Raw genomic sequence first — 20852 nt, 5'->3', positions numbered from 1 at the left:
TGGAGAAATGGGTATTGTGTGGCAATTGCTTTAGCCCTGTTTAAATCAGTAGGGAACAGCTAAACGCTGCGGGGAGAGTTTGTAGAGTGTGTGCTGCTGTTGGTTTTCCTGCTAAGCTAATTTAGCATAGTGTGCCTCAGCAGAGTACAATTCCGTGGTGGGCGTGTCAGACAGCTTGTTGTCGGTTGGGTTGCCAGGTTGAGCGCAGTGGCTCCACCGAAAGAACATTATATTTCCCACAATTTAAGCTTCTGCATTTTCAAAATGCACTAGTATTATTCAAACGTATTGTTCTGTTCGTAAGCCTTGTACCGAATGGTTTAATACAAATACGTGTATTGTTACACCCCTAGAAACAAATAATAACCCGTAGCTGTGGCGTAATAATGAGATTATTATGGTGTTTCAACTGTAGCAGGACAGCACTGAAGGCCAAGGTATAAAATGCACGACCCGCCACTGGGTTTCGGTGATGTCATCATGCAGTATATAGCAGTATAAAACAGGAAATAGAATGTGTTTTGAGAAAGGAGAAGGATCCTTGAGCATGCGCCCATAACTGGGCACCCAAAATAGTATGCAGCATGCTAAGGCAGAATGCGAGATCAACCGAGTCAGACAGAGCTCACACTCACAGACTCACTTACGGATAAACATGTAAAGTACACACAGGCGCACTCACATGAGCGCCCGATTGCATGATCCTCCTGGCGGGGATATTAAACTAATTAATGCATCTCGCTACCCAAGAAAACTGTTTTAGAATATAAAATAATAATAAAAAGATGAAAATCAATCACACTTTATCACAAATTATTGCATGGATCTTTTGGTCAAAATTTCACTTTTTCTATCTATGGATGCTTTATCTTTCTAAAGTTGTTTTATAGTTTGCGTTCCAGAATAAAATGACCATTAGTTTCCATAATAGTGGTCAGGTATCATTTCTGCTTCACTATTTCAGATGCTCTGTGTTCAAAACAAAATGTGCATCGTTATAGAACGGTGGCAGCTTTTCCCCTCCTTCATGTCCCTTCTTTAGCACACATACAAATCTCCATGAAGAGTGTCGGGTGTAATTTCAAATTCACTCGTGCTGAATTTAAAAACACTTCTACTTCCAGCCCATGATTCCAATGTGGAGCTACGGAGCTGTATGTTAGAGTGTTGCATCTATAAATATACTGCTGATGAAAACATGTGATCAATAACTAGTGAAAGGCTGGACGTCACTCTGACCTCGCTCTCTCTTTAGAGCCCCGAACAGGACAGAAACCGCAACCGCTGACAACTCTTACCCTAATTTTAGCTGCTCATGATAAATATTTCAGGAACGTGGGGAGAGGGGGGGGGGGGACTCCGCCAGTGTGAGGCAGGAGTTGACTAACACAGTCACGCCCCCCATCCCTCAGCATGGTGCTTTGCTGTGGCCAAGATGGCTGCTGTCTGGGGCACAAAAGGAAAGAAGTGAAAAAGCTACCCTGTTGTCTCTTTAAGGCACTACTCTGCTGCGACAGCCAATCACGGGCCGAAAAATGTGACTAGACTGTCCTTGTCGATGACCTTGATGGAAGAGGAGTGAGAGAGCTGAGGATGTGTGAGAGCAGACGGGATTGATGAATGAAGGAGAGTTTATAAACGACGATAAGTCTCTGCCTGCCTTTCTCTCTTTTGCTCCCATATAGACTCTAACTGCTCTCTCTTTCGCATCCATATAGCCCCCCCATCCTGCCCCATCACACACACATAGACACACACACATACACTTCTCCCTTCTGTCTCCTGTCAACCCAACAGAGTGTTGCATAATTCCCAGCGTGGGGGAGTGAGGACATAGATGGAGGGATGGACGGAGGTGAGGCGGCAGGAAGAATGACTCATGATGCAACTTGCACTGCAACGCCACACTCAAGTCATCTAGAACCTGAAACACTTTATCACCACCAGGCATGAATGTTACACTAATGACCCGTGACTTTGAAGGATGACATCATTTGTTTTCTTTATTGCTCATTCTTTTGCATTAAGGCCTTTGGGGATAAATGCAGAAACACATCATTTTGAGCAATAAAAAAAACTTGTAGTTCTGCAGGCAGTGCCGGAATTTTAAAAGAGGTGCAAGTGTAATTGGTTATTGGCTGAAGGTAAGTAGGAGTGAAAGATGATTTCATCACTGGAGACGGGAGTATCATGGATCATGAATAAGAGATTAGATGTCTGCTGTCACTGTGGTGTGAAACTACATTAAATTTACATTACATGATATTGCACCTACGATTATTCACGAGTGTGTGAGTGCCTGCCTACAGTGTGTTGGTATTTCAAAATAAAAGCGATGCAGGTGGTTACAGGTGGTTTCCAAGGCTGTGCATCCTCGGTTCCTTTCCTCGCTCCTTTCTTCGAGGATTCAAGACAACGGGCGTTTGACAAAATGAGACCTCCTCATCTCGGTGCTGTCATTTTAAAGCATCGTCGAAACAATATGTTGTGTGGCCCATTGTCTGGCCTCTTTTAGGGCCCGTTTCACAAGGCGCGTTTTTTTGCGTCAGTGCTGTCAATGTAGACGCGTGGAATGTCACTCTTGCTTTCGCGCTGTCGTTCCGTGTGCAAGGGTTCCAAAGGACCTATTTTTTACGGCCTGATGGCCGTACAACAAAAATCCGGACAACAGATTATTTTACTCGCTTCACCTGTGTTCTACGACATGTTCTACATCACGGGCTCCGAGAAGACTTCTGCAAAGTACCAGTGTATCCTCGCTTATTGCTCCCCGAGATGCATTTCAGTAAAGTCCTTCAAGATGGAGCGCTGACATCGATTTCAGGGACACATGCCAGAAGATTGAGTTGCTAACAGACGAAGACGCACACAAATGTAGAATTGATTAGAGACGAATGTTTGTATCTCTGCGTTACGCAGATACCCATGGTGCTTTTAAAACATAACATCTGCCTCTTTGTCAGAGATGTCCCTTTTTAAAAAAGCTTAATTATACAAAAAACAGTATTGAAAAAGTTAGTTATTTTCCAAAAGTTGTATCAATTCCAGTTTGCTGGATACAATTTTGAGAAGGTAACATCTGTAAGTAGAGAATGCGTACCTTTAGTTCCTCCATATTTCAGTGGTTTTTGGAATGCGGCCCTTCAGATCTGTCGGGCTACTCACCTGAGTAATGGAGCCACCTCAGACATCCATCTCTCTCCCTTCCTCCTTATCTTCCATGATGTTGATGTGCCATTTGGCCTGCAAACAACACTGTTTCCTTGGGAACCCACACACACAAACACACACTCACACAGATGTTTGGAGGTGTAAGGACGACCTTGCAGAGGAAATCGCTGGCCATTCATCATGTTGCGGCTCCAGCGGTGCGAGGAACAGGAGATTTGATTAGACCTTGAGATAACATCGGTCCGTTTTGCCACAGCAAGGCCGCTGGAGGCTTAGCCAGGAGAAAGCCCAGGCACTGAAGTAATTGTAGTACAGTATCTGTTACATTTCTCACATGCTGAAGTATGTTAGTGGGCCATGTGCATTTACGTCACGTAGGGGTTGTGTGCATTTTGCTATTCATTGTTGCCATCTAATGTAGCACAATCACGACCCAAAACTAAATCATGTAAGGTTTCGCATTGAGATGAATTGCAGAATTGCAAAGAGCTGTCCATTTGGAATAAATACGTGGGTGGACACAATAATATGAACACCTTCTATATGATAAATGGTCGCAAGTGTTTAGGCTTAAAACTGCTATTAGTATAGGAAGCATGAGCACTGAGAACTTGGTAATATTAAAAGTGTTTCACACGTTTCACAGTACGAGTGGTTGTTTTCTGTGAGAGCATTAAGGATTTATATCAACAGTTCTGCAGTCAGCAGTTAGAGCTGTGCTTCACAATATAAACGACTTAGAATTCTGCAGAAATTCAGCACACAACTGCAGTCTAAATGTGTCAACGTATTATGTCTGAAAAAAGACATAATACTGTTGATAGACACGGGTGCACGCAGGATTCAAAATAGATTCAGAGCCACACTATAATCTCTCTCAAAAACCATAAACTGTATATAAGAAGTGGACTTAGTCACAGGGACTTCCCCCATTGGTTTGTAGACTACAGTTTTGAAGCCTCAAATTTGGCATTTGGTTTTTGGCTTGTGCCATCTTTGTTTTTGGACGTCTACAACTTGTTTTTTGACCATTGCCATATTGTTTTTTTGCAACCAGAAGTGACACGAGAGGGTGGAGTTAAGCACACCAAACCAAAGACATTTTTAGGCGACCAAAATTAAAGTTCATGAACTAAAAACACACTGTGAAAGGGTTAAAGTTTTAAGATGAAAACACGGACAACTCTCAGACCGGACAACGCCGCGGTAGAGACCTGTCAATCACAAGGTAGGCCCCGCCCTAAAGCATACCCTGCTGTATGGTCTGTTTGACTCTAAATGGACCATAATTTATTAATGAACATCATGCTGTATTGAAGAAGACTTGAAACTATAGATTGAGACCATAAACTCATGTTTACAATGTGGGGAATAAATCAAGTGGGAAGTAGTCATTTTCTCATAGACTTCTATACAATCCGACTTCTTTTTACAATCAGAAGAGTGATGGCTCTTTGATGAATGCAAGTTTAAGGCCCTTCAGCATTGGCTACATTCTTCAGAATCATCCGCCTGCAAACACCTGCAATGCACTTGCCTGTTAAATATCTTAGCAGTAGTGTTTGTTGCAGCTGTGCAGGCTGCTAAACACAGAGACAAGAGGAAATGAGTTAGCCTTGGTTTAGCCCCGTTGTCAAACTCACAACTGCACACTGATGAGGTTACTGGACCTTTCCTCTGGGGTAATAGGGGGAAGCACGCTCTGTAATGCTGGCACATTTATCTTATACGACACGTGCTGTAAGTACACAGGGAGAGGACACGCTAACGCCTCACAATCAAATGCAACCCAGCGCAACAATATCACAAAGTACTGATGACAGCAGGCTGTGGTAACTGTTGTGCTGAACACCTGAATGTTTTCAATGGGCCTCACTTTGGTGAACAGAGAGAGCAAAGAGAAGAAGAGAGACAAGTAAACTGTGTGCTGTAGCTGCTGCTGCTGAAACTCATTTTCAAAATGAGAACGAGCGCTCTGACCCGCCGATAAGCTTCTCTAATTAGTCTGGAATGAACTCAGCTATGAATCAATACAAACAGTCACGACCAATGTTTCTCGCCTCAAACCGGCGAAGAAAACAACAAAGAGCCACGACAGAACTAGTCACGCTGCAGTTCATCCCTTTGAAACATGCAAGCTGCAGCCTTTCTGGACATGGGTATTTCGGTATTTATTAACTGTTACAGGGAACACATCACTCCAGTCCGGGTCGAATTAAACTGGCTCCCCATTTGTTATAGAAATCAATTTAAGATTATACCGATTACTTTTAAATCCCTACAATATATGACCATATCCATCATTGTCAATGTAGACACGCTGAAGGTGCACTTAAAGGAGAAAGCAACGCCGTCTCGGCGCACAAGCGTTCTGAGACGAGATTAAATAATTAGACTGTGACCAAGAACAAACCAATTACAGCAGGCAGATATCTTTTCTTTCTTCTGTAAATAACAGTCTTAAGTAAATTAGTGGAGGAGAATGAATCGTTTTAGTTCAGGACTACCAGGAGCTATCGGTTCCATGGAATATTTGACTTGCTTCACCATTGCCGTCGAAGGACGTCACAACATCCTGTTGAAAGGTCAGCCAAACTGTCACAGACGAATTGAGCAGTAAAGCTACTGTGGGGGATTGATGGTGCTGGAAATCTATTTATCTTTGTATATTTTAATCAGGGAGGCTTACTGCTAAATTACCACAACTTCATCATCATCATCATCATCATCGCAGCGCGCAGGTTTTGGTTGCACGCATTTTCAAACACAACAGGTTTAGGGCCCTTTCACCCTTTACTCTGCTCCGCTGTTACATTTGGACAGAGCCAGGCTATATCTGTTATTCCCCTATTTCCAGTCAAGCTAAGCTAATTGGCTGCTGGGTGTCGCTTCAAAATGAACAGATATGAGAGTGGTATTGCTAGCGCTGAGCAAGAATACTTCCAAAATGTGTAACTATTCCTTGATTAAGGAATCCAACAAGAAGAATGGTCTCCTTTTAGATTGCAGTCTTACTTTTCAATGTATGCACAGATGGTTGAATGGAGGAAATGCTGATGTACAGTCCCTGCTGTCTTTGTCTGTATGCCTGTATCTTTCAATCTGAATATTTTTCTACACACCTGTCAGTCACACTCTCCTCCTGTCTCCACACATCTTTTACGCCACCTACCACCCTCTCATCCTGTCACTCCATCCATCCCATCTGTGGTTAAATGCCGATGGGCTCTCCATTTTAACTCCGACAGAGCACCATTTAAAATGATTCTTCTTTTGCGGAAGCTGCAGGGTGATTTAACTTTGAAGGAACTTTGAACTATGACAGGAACATCCAGGGAACAGACATTGAGATCGTGAGATCTTATAAGTACCTGGGTGTTCACTTGAACAATAAACTGGACTGGACTGATCACACACACTCTATAAAAAGGGTCAAAGCAGACTCTGCTGAGGAGATTGAGGTCTTTTGGAGTGCAGGGAGCACTCCTGAGGACCTTCTTTGACTCCGTGGTGGCATCAGCCATCTTTTATGGAGTGGTCTGCTGGGGCTGCAGCATCTCGACAACAGACAGTAACAGACTGAACAAACTTATTAAGAAGGCCAGCAGTGTGCTGGGGTGTCCACTGGATACGGTGGAGGTGGTGGGAGACAGGAGGATGATGGCTAAACTATCATCCCTGATGAGCAACACCTCCCACCCCATGCGGGACGTCCTGGCAGCTCTGTGCAGCTCCTTCAGCCACCGGCTGATTCCCCCCCGGTGTGTGAAGGAGAGGTACCGCAGGTCCTTCCTTCCTGCTGCTGTCAGGCTGCACAACCAGCTGTGCTCCCAGTAGACCACACAACACCAACACTATAAAAAATCGGTGCAATAATTACACTGTGCAATAAAAATACTCTGTCTGTATATATTATATTTTATTTATTTTTTATTTTACTTATATTTTAATTTTAGTTATATTTAGTTATTGTGGATTTTTGTACTTTCTACTAGTTGATATTCTTTACTGTTTATTACTTATTGATAATACTTGCTGCTTCTGTTTCTTTTTTACCATGTATCTTGTTTGCACTGTCCACTTTGCTGTGATCCTGTAAATTTTCCCACTGACTAATAAAGGCTTATCTTATCTTATCTTATCTTATCTTATCTTAATGGGGAAAGTAAACGATTTAGCACTTTCACACAGAACGCTGGAGCTTTTTATTTGCTATTACTGTTTCAGTCACTGGTGGACTAGTGGCCTATTTGCACGTTTGCTACCACTGAATTTGATGAATTTACTGTTTGTCAGACCACAAGTGAGACAATAATTAGCTAGCTGGCGCACCCCGAGGCTCCTCAGCCTCACTCCTCCACCACTAGCAGCTAGCAGCTCCGTCTACTAGCTATGGGGAGTGATGGAACGTTTAGACCCGCTGGCCACCAGCCCACTGTTCCACTCGTATTCTGTAACGGGGCGTAGCATGAAAGCATTGTGGAATTAGCAGCTAGCTAGCTAACTAGCCATCCGCTAAATGAGTCAAATTTAACAGCTTAATGCTTCATCCCCACACTCTTGTCACAGCGTAGGAAAACACATCACGTGTGTCGAGGCAACTTGCAAGAGTCGTACGAAGAGCCGACTGTATGAGCAACCATCGAACATCATCTCTACCACGCTTTTGTTTCTTAGCTTTTCTGAGCGTTTGAGTTCTGCCTATCTTGAAACAATGTATCATCCCTGATTAAGTAACCAGACCCTAGCTAAGGTGTGAACCAACCCTTAAGATGCTTTGTCTCCCCTGTTGTGCAACATATATGAAAATAAGAGTTGTAAAGTAGCATGTTAATGTTCACACAACACAAACATTTACATGTTGTATATTAATGCGTATGAGGGGTAGAAGCAAGCGATGTTTGTAACTGCTGTCCAAAAAGTCAATTTGTATTGTGAACGATGAATAACAGGGGGAATGATCAGACATGGCTCGGTATTTTATCATATCACAACTGTTCTATTCAAATCAGATTTAAATGAATCAAAATCACATGATCATTTATCACTCCATTCTTGATTGTATATCCATCTTTTAGCACTCCATTTTTCATTTTGCATGCATTTTCATCACCTGCAGTTAAATAAATTAGTTTTTCTTATTAATTAATGCAGCTGTATCTGGACAAAATAGGATTGTTCATATTTGAATATAAAATGATTGTATCTGTATGGATTATATAATATCTCACTTCTGGCTCTTCTTGCTTCTCACTCCCTCATTCCTCGTGCATCCTTGTCGTCATATCTCATCCTTCTCCTCACTGCATCTATGAATGAATCTGCTAGAGAAAGTGAGCGAGCAACATGAAAAACAAAACAGAGACGGAGAAAGAAAGAGAGAGAGAGAGAGAAGGGGAGATGGCAAGGTTAATTTTAGACTCAACACAGTAATTCCCCTTATTTCGCCGCCGCTTCTATTAATAAACTTTGCCCCCCCCCCCCCCCTCTCCACCCACGCAATCACTATTTGATGGACTATACGAGATGGGGAGGGAGCGAGGGAGGATGAGAGGATGTTGCTTAGCAACCGTATCCTGACTTGGCAGGCCATGTGATCGGGAGAGGATGACTGGCACAGAATGTGGTAGTAACACACCGTGCCTGGGAGCAGGGCACACGCATAGTGACGCTGTAAAGGAACTCACACAGATATACGCATGCACTTGGTCTTCCTCTTTCTCGTATCATGATGATCGTTGACTTATCGACAGCCATGCCGTGCATTTTCTGAATTCATCCATAACTCAGTGAGAGACTGCAACTACGCTTGTTACTGTACATGCAATATCTGTAATATCAAAGTCTGTGTTCTTCATCATTTTTTAACTTTACTCAGATATGTTGTTTATTTTATTAAGATTTTACATTTGTTTCCATTGAGGTATTAATTACTTTATTAAGTGACTTTGCATAAACATAACTGTTGCTGCTCTAGATTTATTAATAGAATCTATTTTTTTTTTAAATCTTATATATCTTTTTAAAAACAATTATTTAGTCATGTAGAAGAACAGAGTATTGATAAGAGTAGCTCCTAGTTGTACTAAAAGCCTAAAGATACCTACCTGTAGGCCACCATAGCTCTCCGCTTGGAAAGGGAGGGGGCTGAGCTGAGGGGTATTTAGCTGGTTGCAACCAACACTAGATGCCACTAAAACTTACACACTGTTCCTTTAATTGGTTACTCTGATGGATCACCTGTACCTGTTGGTGTTGTGTGGTCTACTGGGAGCACAGCTGGTTGTGCAGCCTGACAGCAGCAGGAAGGAAGGACCTGCGGTACCTCTCCTTCACACACCGGGGGTGAATCAGCCGGTGGCTGAAGGAGCTGCACAGAGCTGCCAGGACGTCCCGCATGGGGTGGGAGGTGTTGTTCATCAGGGATGATATCTTAGCCATCATTCTCCTGTCTCCCACCACCTCCACCGTATCCAGTGGACACCCCAGCACACTGCTGGCCTTCTTAACCTCTTGAACCCTAGGCCTATTTTTAGCCCTGTGCTCCAAAATGTCCTACCCTTACCCCTTTTCTTCTCTCCGCTCCGCTCTGCTGTTCTCCTGTCAGTGCAGGCTCTCAGTCAGCTCTCTGACATTCCTAATTTTTGGGGGTCTATCTCTCCATTTTATGCTGTCCTCTGATAGCAAAAGGGTCTTATTTTGGGTAAATAAGAGGGTCTTATTTTGCTCCAAAAAGGGGGTGGGGGGGGGGGGGGGGGGGGTGGGGGGGGGGGGGGGGGGAAGGTAAGACCCCTGAGGATCTAGTGGGGAAAAAGTCCATCTCTGAGGGGGTAAGACCCCTAAAGTGTCTTCTGTTCCCTTTAGAGTGGGTAAGACGTCTATCCCATTCTCTAGTTGGGGGAGAAGCCCACATCTCACAGTTTTTCTGCTGCTTTTTCTGCTGATCTAAGGCTGGCACCTCCTCCAGTTCATGTGTCACTCACACATGAGTCCTCCTCTCTCAGAGCGGACACAGAATGTAACTGGTTTGATCCTGTTCAGAAGAGTAAGGAGTCCAGCGTTTTGTCTACGTTTTAAACTTTGAATCATTTTTCTACGTTAATGTATGGCTAGTCAATATGTGCCCAAAGTTAAGTGTGTTTTTGCTCTCTTCACGCCGAAACACCATTCAAGTGAATAGAGCGATTTTGCTTTGTTTTTTGTGATTTTCGGGAAAACGTCTGGGCGAATCTCGGAGAAAAGTAATAGCACACATTTCCCGATCAGGCCGCACGTTTTGATGTATTTTTTGTGCAGGTGTTGGCAACGCTGCACGACGAGAAGCGCAGCAAACTTTTGTACTTTTGCCCGGAAGGATATTATTATTATTAAGCCCGCAGGATTATAGTCAGTGTGCTTTGGCACAGGCAGTTTTACTGTAAAAACTGTAAGTAACTGTTAGTATGTAAAATCTAAATTAAAAGGGAGATAACCATTTCCAAAACTCCAACATTGTGAAGATCAGTTCCATTGGTTTTAAATATTAGTATCAATATGTTTGTCAGATAAAAGCAAGTCATAAAGACCATAAGATTCAAGGTCAGTGAGTACAGAGCTGAGCAGCTTTTAACAGACTTTTTAAGTTGGTTTTGAAAGTGCTGATAGAGCTGCAGCTCCTCACATCGTCAGGCAGGGTGTTCCACTGATGTGTGGCTTTACTATGGTAATAGAACCCAACATCCACCTTTCAACACTCACGAGCACATGAGTGGAATGCAATATTGGGGTGTTTGCTACATGTCCCATAATCCTTTGCAGAAAGTTTTCCCATTACTTCTTCAGAGTTCCAGCCAGATTAAATAAATGAGCCTGACAAAAATAAAATCAGCAGCTCTAATGTGCATTATCCAACCATGTTACCTGGCAGGTGCATGTACAATTTTAACATTAGTAAAGTCCAAGCTCAAAATTGATTTAATTGAATTAGAAAAGTCTGCTTAATATTTAGCTTTCATTCAGAAAAGCGTCTCTCTTCTACACTAAAATGTTGAAACTCTGTCCAACCAGGAAGTGAGCGTTCCTTGATCACGCCTCCCTGAGCATTCACCTTGATGGGCCCACAAAACCCCTGTACCCCCCCCCCCCCCCCCCCCCCCCCACACACACACACACACACACCTCTCCCATTGGATGAGTCACAAAGCTAGAGCGGGCTCTGATTGGTTGCCAGAACCCAGCCTGTTGCTGGGCTGTTTCCATGGCGATCACTATCGTTATATTGTGTGCCCCCCCCACCTCGCTTCAGAGTTTGATGGGAAGTGAAAGAAGGATGGAAAAGAGAGACAAATGATGACAATGACCGGAGAGAGTGAAATTAGATTAGCGAATGAGGGTGTAATATGAGTGATGGGAGTGTGTGTGTGTGTGTGTGTGTGTGTGTGTGTGTGAGTGTGTCAGAATGAAGTCAGAGAAGCTGTAAGAGGATGGAAATACTGGAGTAGAGGAGGGGGACACAGCGAATACATGGTGTGGAATTTGTTTTGGGGGGATTGCTGCAGTTAAGATGGCGCACTTTTCTCATGGTGTCTCACTCTGCATCCCAATTCTCCTCTTGCAGAATCCAACACGCTGAACTTGTACAAAGGCATGCTCTCACATACTCATTGTTATGTTTCAGAATCCTGGAAATTGTGAAGAATTTAAGTATTAAAAGCATTACTAGAATTAATAACACCCCTAGTGATGAATAAAATGATAAGAATGATAAGAATGTAAATTATGTTAAGAGTCACAATATATTTACTTATGGAATGTATTATAGGTTTACAGGATGTTTACTTATAGAAGATATTATATGTTTGCATAAGTTTACTTGTAGAAGTCTTAAACATAATCATTGGAAGTATTGAACCAAAGTATAGTCATATAGGTATCGGGGTTCTGAGCCATGAGGCAGAGAGAGCAGGGGAGACAGGGTGAGTGAGGAATGCAGGGGACAGGCTCTTCATGACCTTATAAGGGAATGAGCAGAGGACCAGAGGTGATGCTACGGACAGGAAGTGGTCGCAGAGGAACTGGTCAAGATGACCACGAGGGCTTATCAGAAGTCCTGCCAGAAAGCGGAGCGATGACGGATCGATACAAGGAGGGAACAACACGACTACAGCCAATCACTGATTGACCCGGACATCTGTTTACAACGTTTTGGGACAGCTTTGACACTTTCCGACTTTCAGGAGATATAAAGAACAATGTTTGGGGAGTTTTCGGGAGATCACGGCAGTTTCGTTTTTCAGAACCCGACTGATGGGTCGGCCCTGTGAGTGAAGCTTGCACGTGGCCTCTGCTCTCGAGAACATACTATCGATAGTGTATTTCAGTTTGTATTTCTCATCATCAGTTTACAGTTGTTGTCATTTTATTAAACACTGTTTTGAATTTGGACCGAATCCAGTTACTTTTTGATGCGCCTGCAGAGTAAGACGTAAACTCGGCAGCGGCCTTGCGATTCCTTCAGAAACTTCAGCCCTCGACAAAATCAGAGTTCCTCTGCTGCAGCAGAGCACCGAAGAAGAATCATAACATAACTAACAGAATCACTTTCTCGTTCTCAGATCTTCTGCTGTAGACACAATGATCAGCATCATTTTGCACAAAACCATTCTCTGTAAGGTGATCATGCAGTAACATGTTCCAGTTCCGCCCGGACTGTTTTAAACCATACAATGACTTGTTGAGTTTACACACTAAGTGTTCCCCTGCTTTTGACTTGATCTCAAAACCTTCCGGTTGCTCCATATATACCTCACAGTCTATTGGAGCATGGAGATAAGCAGTCTTCACATCCATTTGGTGTAGGGTAAGATCCTCCTGTACAGCCACCTGCATTAATGCTCGTACAGAGGTCATGTTGGCTGTCGGTGAAAAAGTCTCTTTATAATCAATCCCTTCCACTTGACTATACCCCTTTGCGACATATCTGGCTTTACAAGTTTCAGATCCATCTGGCCTCTCTTTCACTGCATACACCCAGCGACCTCCCACTGCTTGTTTGCCTCTTGGCAGTGGGGTCAGAGTGAAAGTATTATTCTCTGTCAAAGAGTTCATCTCATCTTTCATCGCATCAGCCCACATTTTTGACTTCTTTGAGTCCATTGCCTCTTTAAGTGTTTTAGGTACATCATAAGCTACTCTGTAGAAATAATCTACATTTTCACTTTCATCATTATTACACTCAGCTTTACACTGATACTCCTTTAAATATTCTGGAGCCTTTCTCTGTCTCATAGGGTATCTCTTTTCTCCCTCTTCTCTCTGAGTACTATCTGTCTGGGTCGGACCTGCCTCAGCAGTCTCCTCAACATTTGACTCTTTACTCTCCTTAGGCTGTCCCTGACCCTGGTTGACTATCTTCGGTGGTGTACCTCTTTTCTCAATATCTTCCCCCATGTCACAATCTGTCTGAGTCTGGCTATCTGCGCTACCTTTGGTGAGGAATTTCACCAGCCTATGTTTGAGGACTTTTCCTGTCTCGGGATAATACACATTATATGCTGGACTATATTTGTCATAGCCTACAAAGATCCCCTTTTTGCATCTAGAATCCAGCTTTTTCTTATCGTGCTGATATACGTAGCATTCAGAACCAAATATCTTCATGTTAGATAGGTTAGGTGTTTTTCCTGTGAAAACACGGTAAGGTGTCTGCTCTAGCCGCTTACTGTAGCACCTGTTGCGGATTTGAGCTGCTGTCTGTACAGCATATGTCCATAATTGCTTTGGGAGGTTACTCTCCAATAGCATGCATCGAGACATCTCGAATAAGGTTCTCCAACCTCTTTCGGCAGTTCCATTCTGATGAGGTGAGTAGGGTGCACTCTTCTCATGCCTTATCAAGTTACTCCTAAGTAAAGACTGGAACTCCTGCCCGGTAAACTCTGTGCCATTATCAGACCTTATGCACTTTATCTTTCCATATGGAGCTACATCTGCTATGAATTTTTCTGTAGCTTTTGTCGTGTCACTCTTTGCTTTAATAAAGTATGGAAAAATCATTCCACTGAAATCATCAGTAAATGCTATTGCATATCTGTATCCATCTTTATCTGCTGGTTCTATCGGACCGCATAGGTCTGTGTGTACTAGCTCTAATACGGTTGTAGCTTTAGCGTCTGCCTGTCTGTTTCTGCTTTGTGTAAACTTGCCCTGTGTGCATATTTCACAGTTTTGGTTGGACTTGTCATGTTTCCCTTTTATAGACATCCCTTCAACCACCTTTTCTAATTTTGCAACATCATCAAAATTACAATGACCAAGAATCCTATGCCACGTTTGAATGTCATGACAACCATACACTTCATCAACATTTTCATCCTCTACAGTGCTAAGGTAATACAGCCTACCATACACGTCCATTTTGAATATGGTACCATCCTTGTGAACCAGCCAGTCATTACCGTCCTTGAAGCGGACCTCAGCTCCGTTGGCTGTGGCTGCTTTGACGAACGTTACAGTGTCACTTGTCTGAGTGATGTACACGATGAATGGCTTGTATGAATCAGGTAGTCCTTTTACTACCATAGCCATCTGAAGCCCATCACTAATATGCTCCTCTGCTCTTCTCAATGACGTGAATATAGTCTCTGCTCGAATAATATAGTCCGTGACCGTTTCATTGCTGGCCTTATGGAGCGCGGAAAGTTCACAATACAAACTCACAACGCGGGGTTTGTCCTTTCCGGCATAGTGCTCGCGAAGAATATTCAGTGCTTTTCTTCCGTCACGTTTCGCGTCCCTCATTACCAATGACAAGCTCTTGTTGTCCAGACATTGCACTAGTTCTGCATATGCCTCACCGTTCTTTTCCTCGTCTTCCGCGAGAGCTTCTTCGTCATCCTCAGCGATCTCCGGGTCTACCGAGATAACTTCTCTGAGACGACGTAACTCCATGTGCGCGAGGAACCTTGTTTCCCAGAGCTCGTAATTTTTCTCATCACCATCGAATAAAAGTCTGAACCACCTTTGGCCTGATTGACTGGGCCCATAACCTGTAGCGTTAGACATTCCTGCAGCTATATTCGTTATTACAGTCACCAAGATGGTTAGCTAGTAGCTCCTAGTAGCTAGCACTCACGGGAGAAAAAGAACAGACGACCATCGTCTCTTTGGTCTGGGAACTCACTCTGACCGTTTTTATTCTGCGCATGCGCACAACAGCACCTCAGTGCACACAGGCACAGGCCGCTCAACATGGCTTTGCTACTCGCATAGGAATATGCTCAACAGTACCGAACCGTGGCACCACTGTATCGTATTGAACCGAACCGAGAATTTTGTGAACCGCTACACCCCTAGTAACGATATATGTTATACTTCTTCAGTGCAGCGGCCATTTCTGAACAAATTAGATTTAACTTAAAGATAAGAAAATTGCTCCCGTAGCGGTGCCTACGGTATGATAGCATCTGAATTGTAAGTTGCTTTGGATAAAAGCGTCAGCTAAATGACTGTAATGTAACATACTCTTGTTAAACTTGTGTACTACACTTATTTTAGTGGAGTACATAAACATAAAAAAATACTTACTTTAACCCAAACCGCTATCCTTTCCTTCACCTAGCCATAGTTTTGTTGCCTGAACAGGTTCTGCACTGCAATAACTTTTCATAAGCGATCATATGAACTGTTGTATGATATGTTGAATGGAGACATGGAGAGACGGGTCTAGGCTACTTGGAAATAATTAAAGGGTCAACATGTACACGATGTTAGTGATCACCAATCATAGACTGTATATAATTAGTGGATGTAGTCGATTCATAGTTTGCCTCAGTGAGCACAAGATAATCGATTCCCAAACATGCCTTTTGCTTTCAACAATGTGGGATAAACACATTGCATAATGTCTTACATCACAAGGTGGAGCCATCACTTTTGCTGTTCTGCAGAAAGAAGTCGCCCTGAATCTCATTCTGCGATGCAGCTGGTATCACTGAGACGACTTCACCTGCATATGTTTAATATCAGCTGTAGGTGGCTGTGAAATGATGGACAGGAATGAGCCAGAAGGACAAGAAGAGTCCCTCTTGTCCGTCCTGCTGGTGTGTCTGTGACCTTCAGGTACACCTTAAGAGACATGAGGTGAGGTGTGAAGGAGCTCACCCTCGTTTCCTCCCCTTGACATCTATCCCTATCCTGTCTCACTCATCTAACTCTTTCCTCCGTCTGTCTCCATCTCAGATACAGTGTCTACTCTGTAGCTAACTGCTCTCTCTGCTGGAGGACTGTTGAAACAACATGTTGGAACTCTAGATACAGTAAAGTGACTAAGCAAGCTGAATCAAACGGATTTCTGTGGAAGTGTGGTATTTTAAATTAGAATCAATTGGCCCGCCAGCTATTCTCAGATTGGAGTGAGACAAAGAGAAACGGTTATGTCGTGATCTTCGCAATAAAACATCTTTGATGTGACCTGTCGAGTCTTGGCCAATCAACGTTAAGACGTCTACACCGTCTTCATTTCCCTCCAGCTTTTCATCCTTTCACTCCAAGATGAAGTTACCGCCAATTATGAAGGCAAATCACTGTCAAAATCCGAGAGCGCAAATAAGATCCACACGCGTGTGTGAGTAGAAGTAGAAGCAAATTAAACAGCAGCGCACGTATTTTACTTTGGCGAGCGCTTTTACATCACTTCGCACAGAATATCTCTGCTCGCGCGAGCAAAATTGCGTTAATTTAAATCAATTTCAATTTCAATTAACTTGACTCCAGTTTATTTACAAGAGAAACACATTTTAACTATTGTATTTCAAAACACTAATAACATACTTTGTATTTCATCAGCCTCTAGAGTCTGAAAAGTTGACACAACCTGTCAGACAAATGTAGAACATTTACCTCTGAGTTGTAGTGGAGTAGTGTTTAGTGGGTGATTGAAAACCAGAGTCAGAGTGATATCCAGCCAATCCAAAGACGAGGATTGTAACCAATTAAATGTAGTTATACAACGGTGACTGGGTCCGCCCACTTAGTGTCAAAACGAAAAACTGCTCGCAAGCGAGCAGGTTAAAGTTTCGCGAGCAGAAGAGCAGTGATGTAAAAGCGCTCGTCAAAGTAAAATACTGTAGATACTGTACATAATTTAGATCCAGTATCGGCGGTAAAAAAAAAAGAAGCTAACTAGCCAGCTGCTCAACTAGAGCTGAAATACTGATTAATAACTGAATAATAAATTAGTTTTTTGCTTAAAGTAAATGTTGTCTTATCACTTCATTTTCTTCTCAGAGTAAGCCAGAATGCTACATTTTAAAGCTCATATTTAAAATAAAGTTCTCCCGGGGGAGCATGCCCCCGCACCCCCTGACAGGGTTTCGGGTTCAGGTTCTTGTCACCTTTTAACTGCCCAAACGGGCTGGGTTAACGCTGGTCCGAAGTCAGTATATAAGAGAACCGTGCTGACAGAGAGCCTTAAGTGTGTCTGCTGTGTTAATGCTAATAGGTTTAATAACATAAACACACAGCATATCAGGCTTTAAAACAACTACTGAACCCTCTTATTAATTCTGAAACATCACAACATTATTTCCCAGTTTCCATGAATGAGTCTTCTGATGTGAGACAGATTTGTCCACTCCTCTATCTTATTGGCCTCATGTGATTGGAGAGACCTGGATGTGATCTGTGGCTGTCTGTGATGGGAACTGGGACTTATGATCAAAGTTTAAGGACACTGTAACATGTTGACACTCTTTCTAATTACTTTTTGACATAAGCGATATGGTCTATAATGCGTATTTATTTGCCATCATAATATAATATAGGAGACAACAAGCAAAGAATGTAATTGTAGAATATTGGTCAGTGGTCCTTCACTTCAAACTATGACACGTGTCAGGGACAGCATGTCAGTCTCTGCTCGTAACATGCACAGTGTCTTTTCAAAATAAACTTCCTTATTCACAGGAAACTTCCAGTTTCTGCTCATCACATAGTCTTTTTTCAAAATAAACATTCTTTGTTTTTAGGTTTACATATGCAACAACAAAACTTCTTGGTTAAGTTTAAGAAACAAAAGTACTTTGTTAAATTAAGTACTTAAGTTACGCAACAAAAGTAACTACTGATGTAGTTGTTCTCCTCTCTGAGATCAAACTTTTAAAAGACTGTAATCCGTTTAAGTTTCTTGCCTAGAGGTGGGTGAGAAGGTTGATACCGCTCTCACATCGGCCTGTTTAATATGTCAATAATTAGTAAGAAATTGGAGACAGCAACTGGTTAGCTTAGCATAAAGTCTGGAAACTTGGGATTCCAATGAATTCAACAAACGAGGTATAACTTGTCAATAAGTATGCTTTAGACATGCAGGTAGGCAGATTTCTTTATAAATGTGGGCAGAGCGAGGCTAGCCGTTTCCATTTCTTTGTGCTAAGCTAACCGGCTGCTCGGTGTAGCATCATTCTCATCGCAGAGACATGAAAGATGTATCAACTCATCTAACTCTGAAAAAGAAAGCAATAAGGCTTTTTAATCAAAATGCCAAACTATCACTATAAAGATAGACAAGACAGACTTGGTCAATTCAACAATGTGTTAATTCAAAGTCAGTTAAGTCACTTTAAAAATTAATATAGTTCACTTCCTGCATGCTTTACAGCTGCCATCGAAATGATTCTTTCACAATATGATTATTTCATTCAAGGATGGATTAACCAATATGAAATGCTCCTCTAACCTTGACACATATAGTGAATTATTCCCTCCACAACCTCTTACCCAAGAGAGTCATTAAAGCAACTGTTTCAGGCAGAAAATGCAATTCATGAAATATGCAGTCATTTTCCTCCTCATTTGAATACAGCTGACTGATTGGTTTACAGCTGAGTAACGGCTCTAGCGAGCAGACAGAATGTGAATTACTGTCGCTGTGTTAATGACTCAAACTTTGAGCTATGAAGAAGAAGAAGAAGCAGAGACGGCAATTAAGCCGTTGAAATTAGCAAATGGGGAGGCATCAAAAGACTGTAATGGCTCTTAGACGGCAGAAATGAGAGAAGAGACGAGAGAGCCATCACAAAACTCCCAATTTCAAAGCCTGTGTGTGAGTGTGCGTATGGATTCCTGCTGTTGCTTGATCTGCTAAAGCTAATATGAACGGGCCAGAAAATTAATTTACGGACGGGAATTACAGTTGTTGGTGTATTTCAGCCTGGAACGGACTGCAGTGCATCTGCATTAAAACTCCCATTGTTTTGTAACACAGCGTGGATGCAGGAACAAGCCTGTAAGATGACGAGCGTATTTCTCAAATTGTCCTTTAAATAGGTCTCACAGGGATGTGGAGTTCTGTACAATGAAACCCTAGAGAGGGGGTCACTTCACCTATAGTTTCAGTTCCCCTCATTGCTTTTTCACTCTCACTCAAATTTGAGTTTGAGGGCTGTAGGGGGAAGTTTGGTTGAAAAACCTAAAACTAATGTTCCTGTTCCTTTTTGATATGGTCTCTGTGGTCCTGCATTGTCATGAGCACCTGGAGACTTTTAGTGTTGCTGAGATAATGACAACATTCATACTAGTGTTGTTGTCTTGGACTTAAAAAAGACAAAAAGAAAAACTCACTCATGGTTTCTTTTCTTTACCCGTTGAAAACATTTTATGTAGCATTGTTGTGCATTTGTTAGTGCTATTACAGATTCAAACCGAGCCAGAGTAACGAAGGCCAGAGGCCGCCTGAACGCCGTTCTGCTAATCGACACATTCTGGTGATGCCATCCGAAATTAAATGTTAGAAGTGTATCTTCAGTTTAACAGTGTCGCCAAACAGTCTGACACAAAATCGCGGCCCATTGAGCTTGATTTACCCGGCTACACCAACTAGCGTGCTACAGTTCAGCACAAATGGTGCGCTGCCAAAACGTTCAGGGTAAAAACTCGCGCTTCAGAATTTCTGTGCGAGTAGTCGACACGAACAGCCGTTTGGGTCAAAGGGCGTCCCGAAATGATGTTGCATACCAAACATCCCGTAGCGAACGGTTCAATACAAATACAGGTATTACAACACTATACAGGTATTATAACACATCTACATTTCTCTTCATCTTCATAACCTCTTATCATTGACTGTGTTTCCATGCACATGAACCACCTGTTAATGAGGATTACATGAGCACAAAGACATTATTCAAATCCCCGTATATGTAAGAGATGAGAGCGACAGGAAATAGCAAACACTACACTATACGTTTACTACCACTTCAACACTTCAATGTTAATTCTTTCTCCGCTCTGATTGGCTTCAGAGCTTACAATAATATCTCATCTTCATTGTAACCTCCTTGGATCGCCAACAGCTGTCTGCCGACCGTTAGGTTGTTCAGATCCTTGGAAACACACTCGTTACCTTAACCTCTGGATAGGAATACACTCCTCTGGCCTGTTGCTCTGGTGAACTTTAGTCTCGACCCCCTTTTGAACTTGTCACGAGACAAACCTGTGCACCAAACCAGACGTGAGGCCCGACTTTCAACTCCTACGCGCCCGAACATCATCTACATTCCGCCGACAGCTCGACGCGCAAAGTGTTTTCGATCATTTATAAGTGCAACACTTGTAACCATAAACACTTTGCATCTTATTGCTACTGACAGTTTTGATCTTCTTTTCTTTTCCCAGTAGTGATTTATGAGCACTATTTCTTTTAATCT

This window comes from Pholis gunnellus, assembly GCF_910591455.1.
Source record: "Pholis gunnellus genome assembly, chromosome: 16".
In the NCBI taxonomy this organism is placed as follows: domain Eukaryota; kingdom Metazoa; phylum Chordata; class Actinopteri; order Perciformes; family Pholidae; genus Pholis; species Pholis gunnellus.
The sequence above is the reverse complement of the archived record's forward strand: the minus strand, read 5'-3'. Positions refer to the sequence as shown.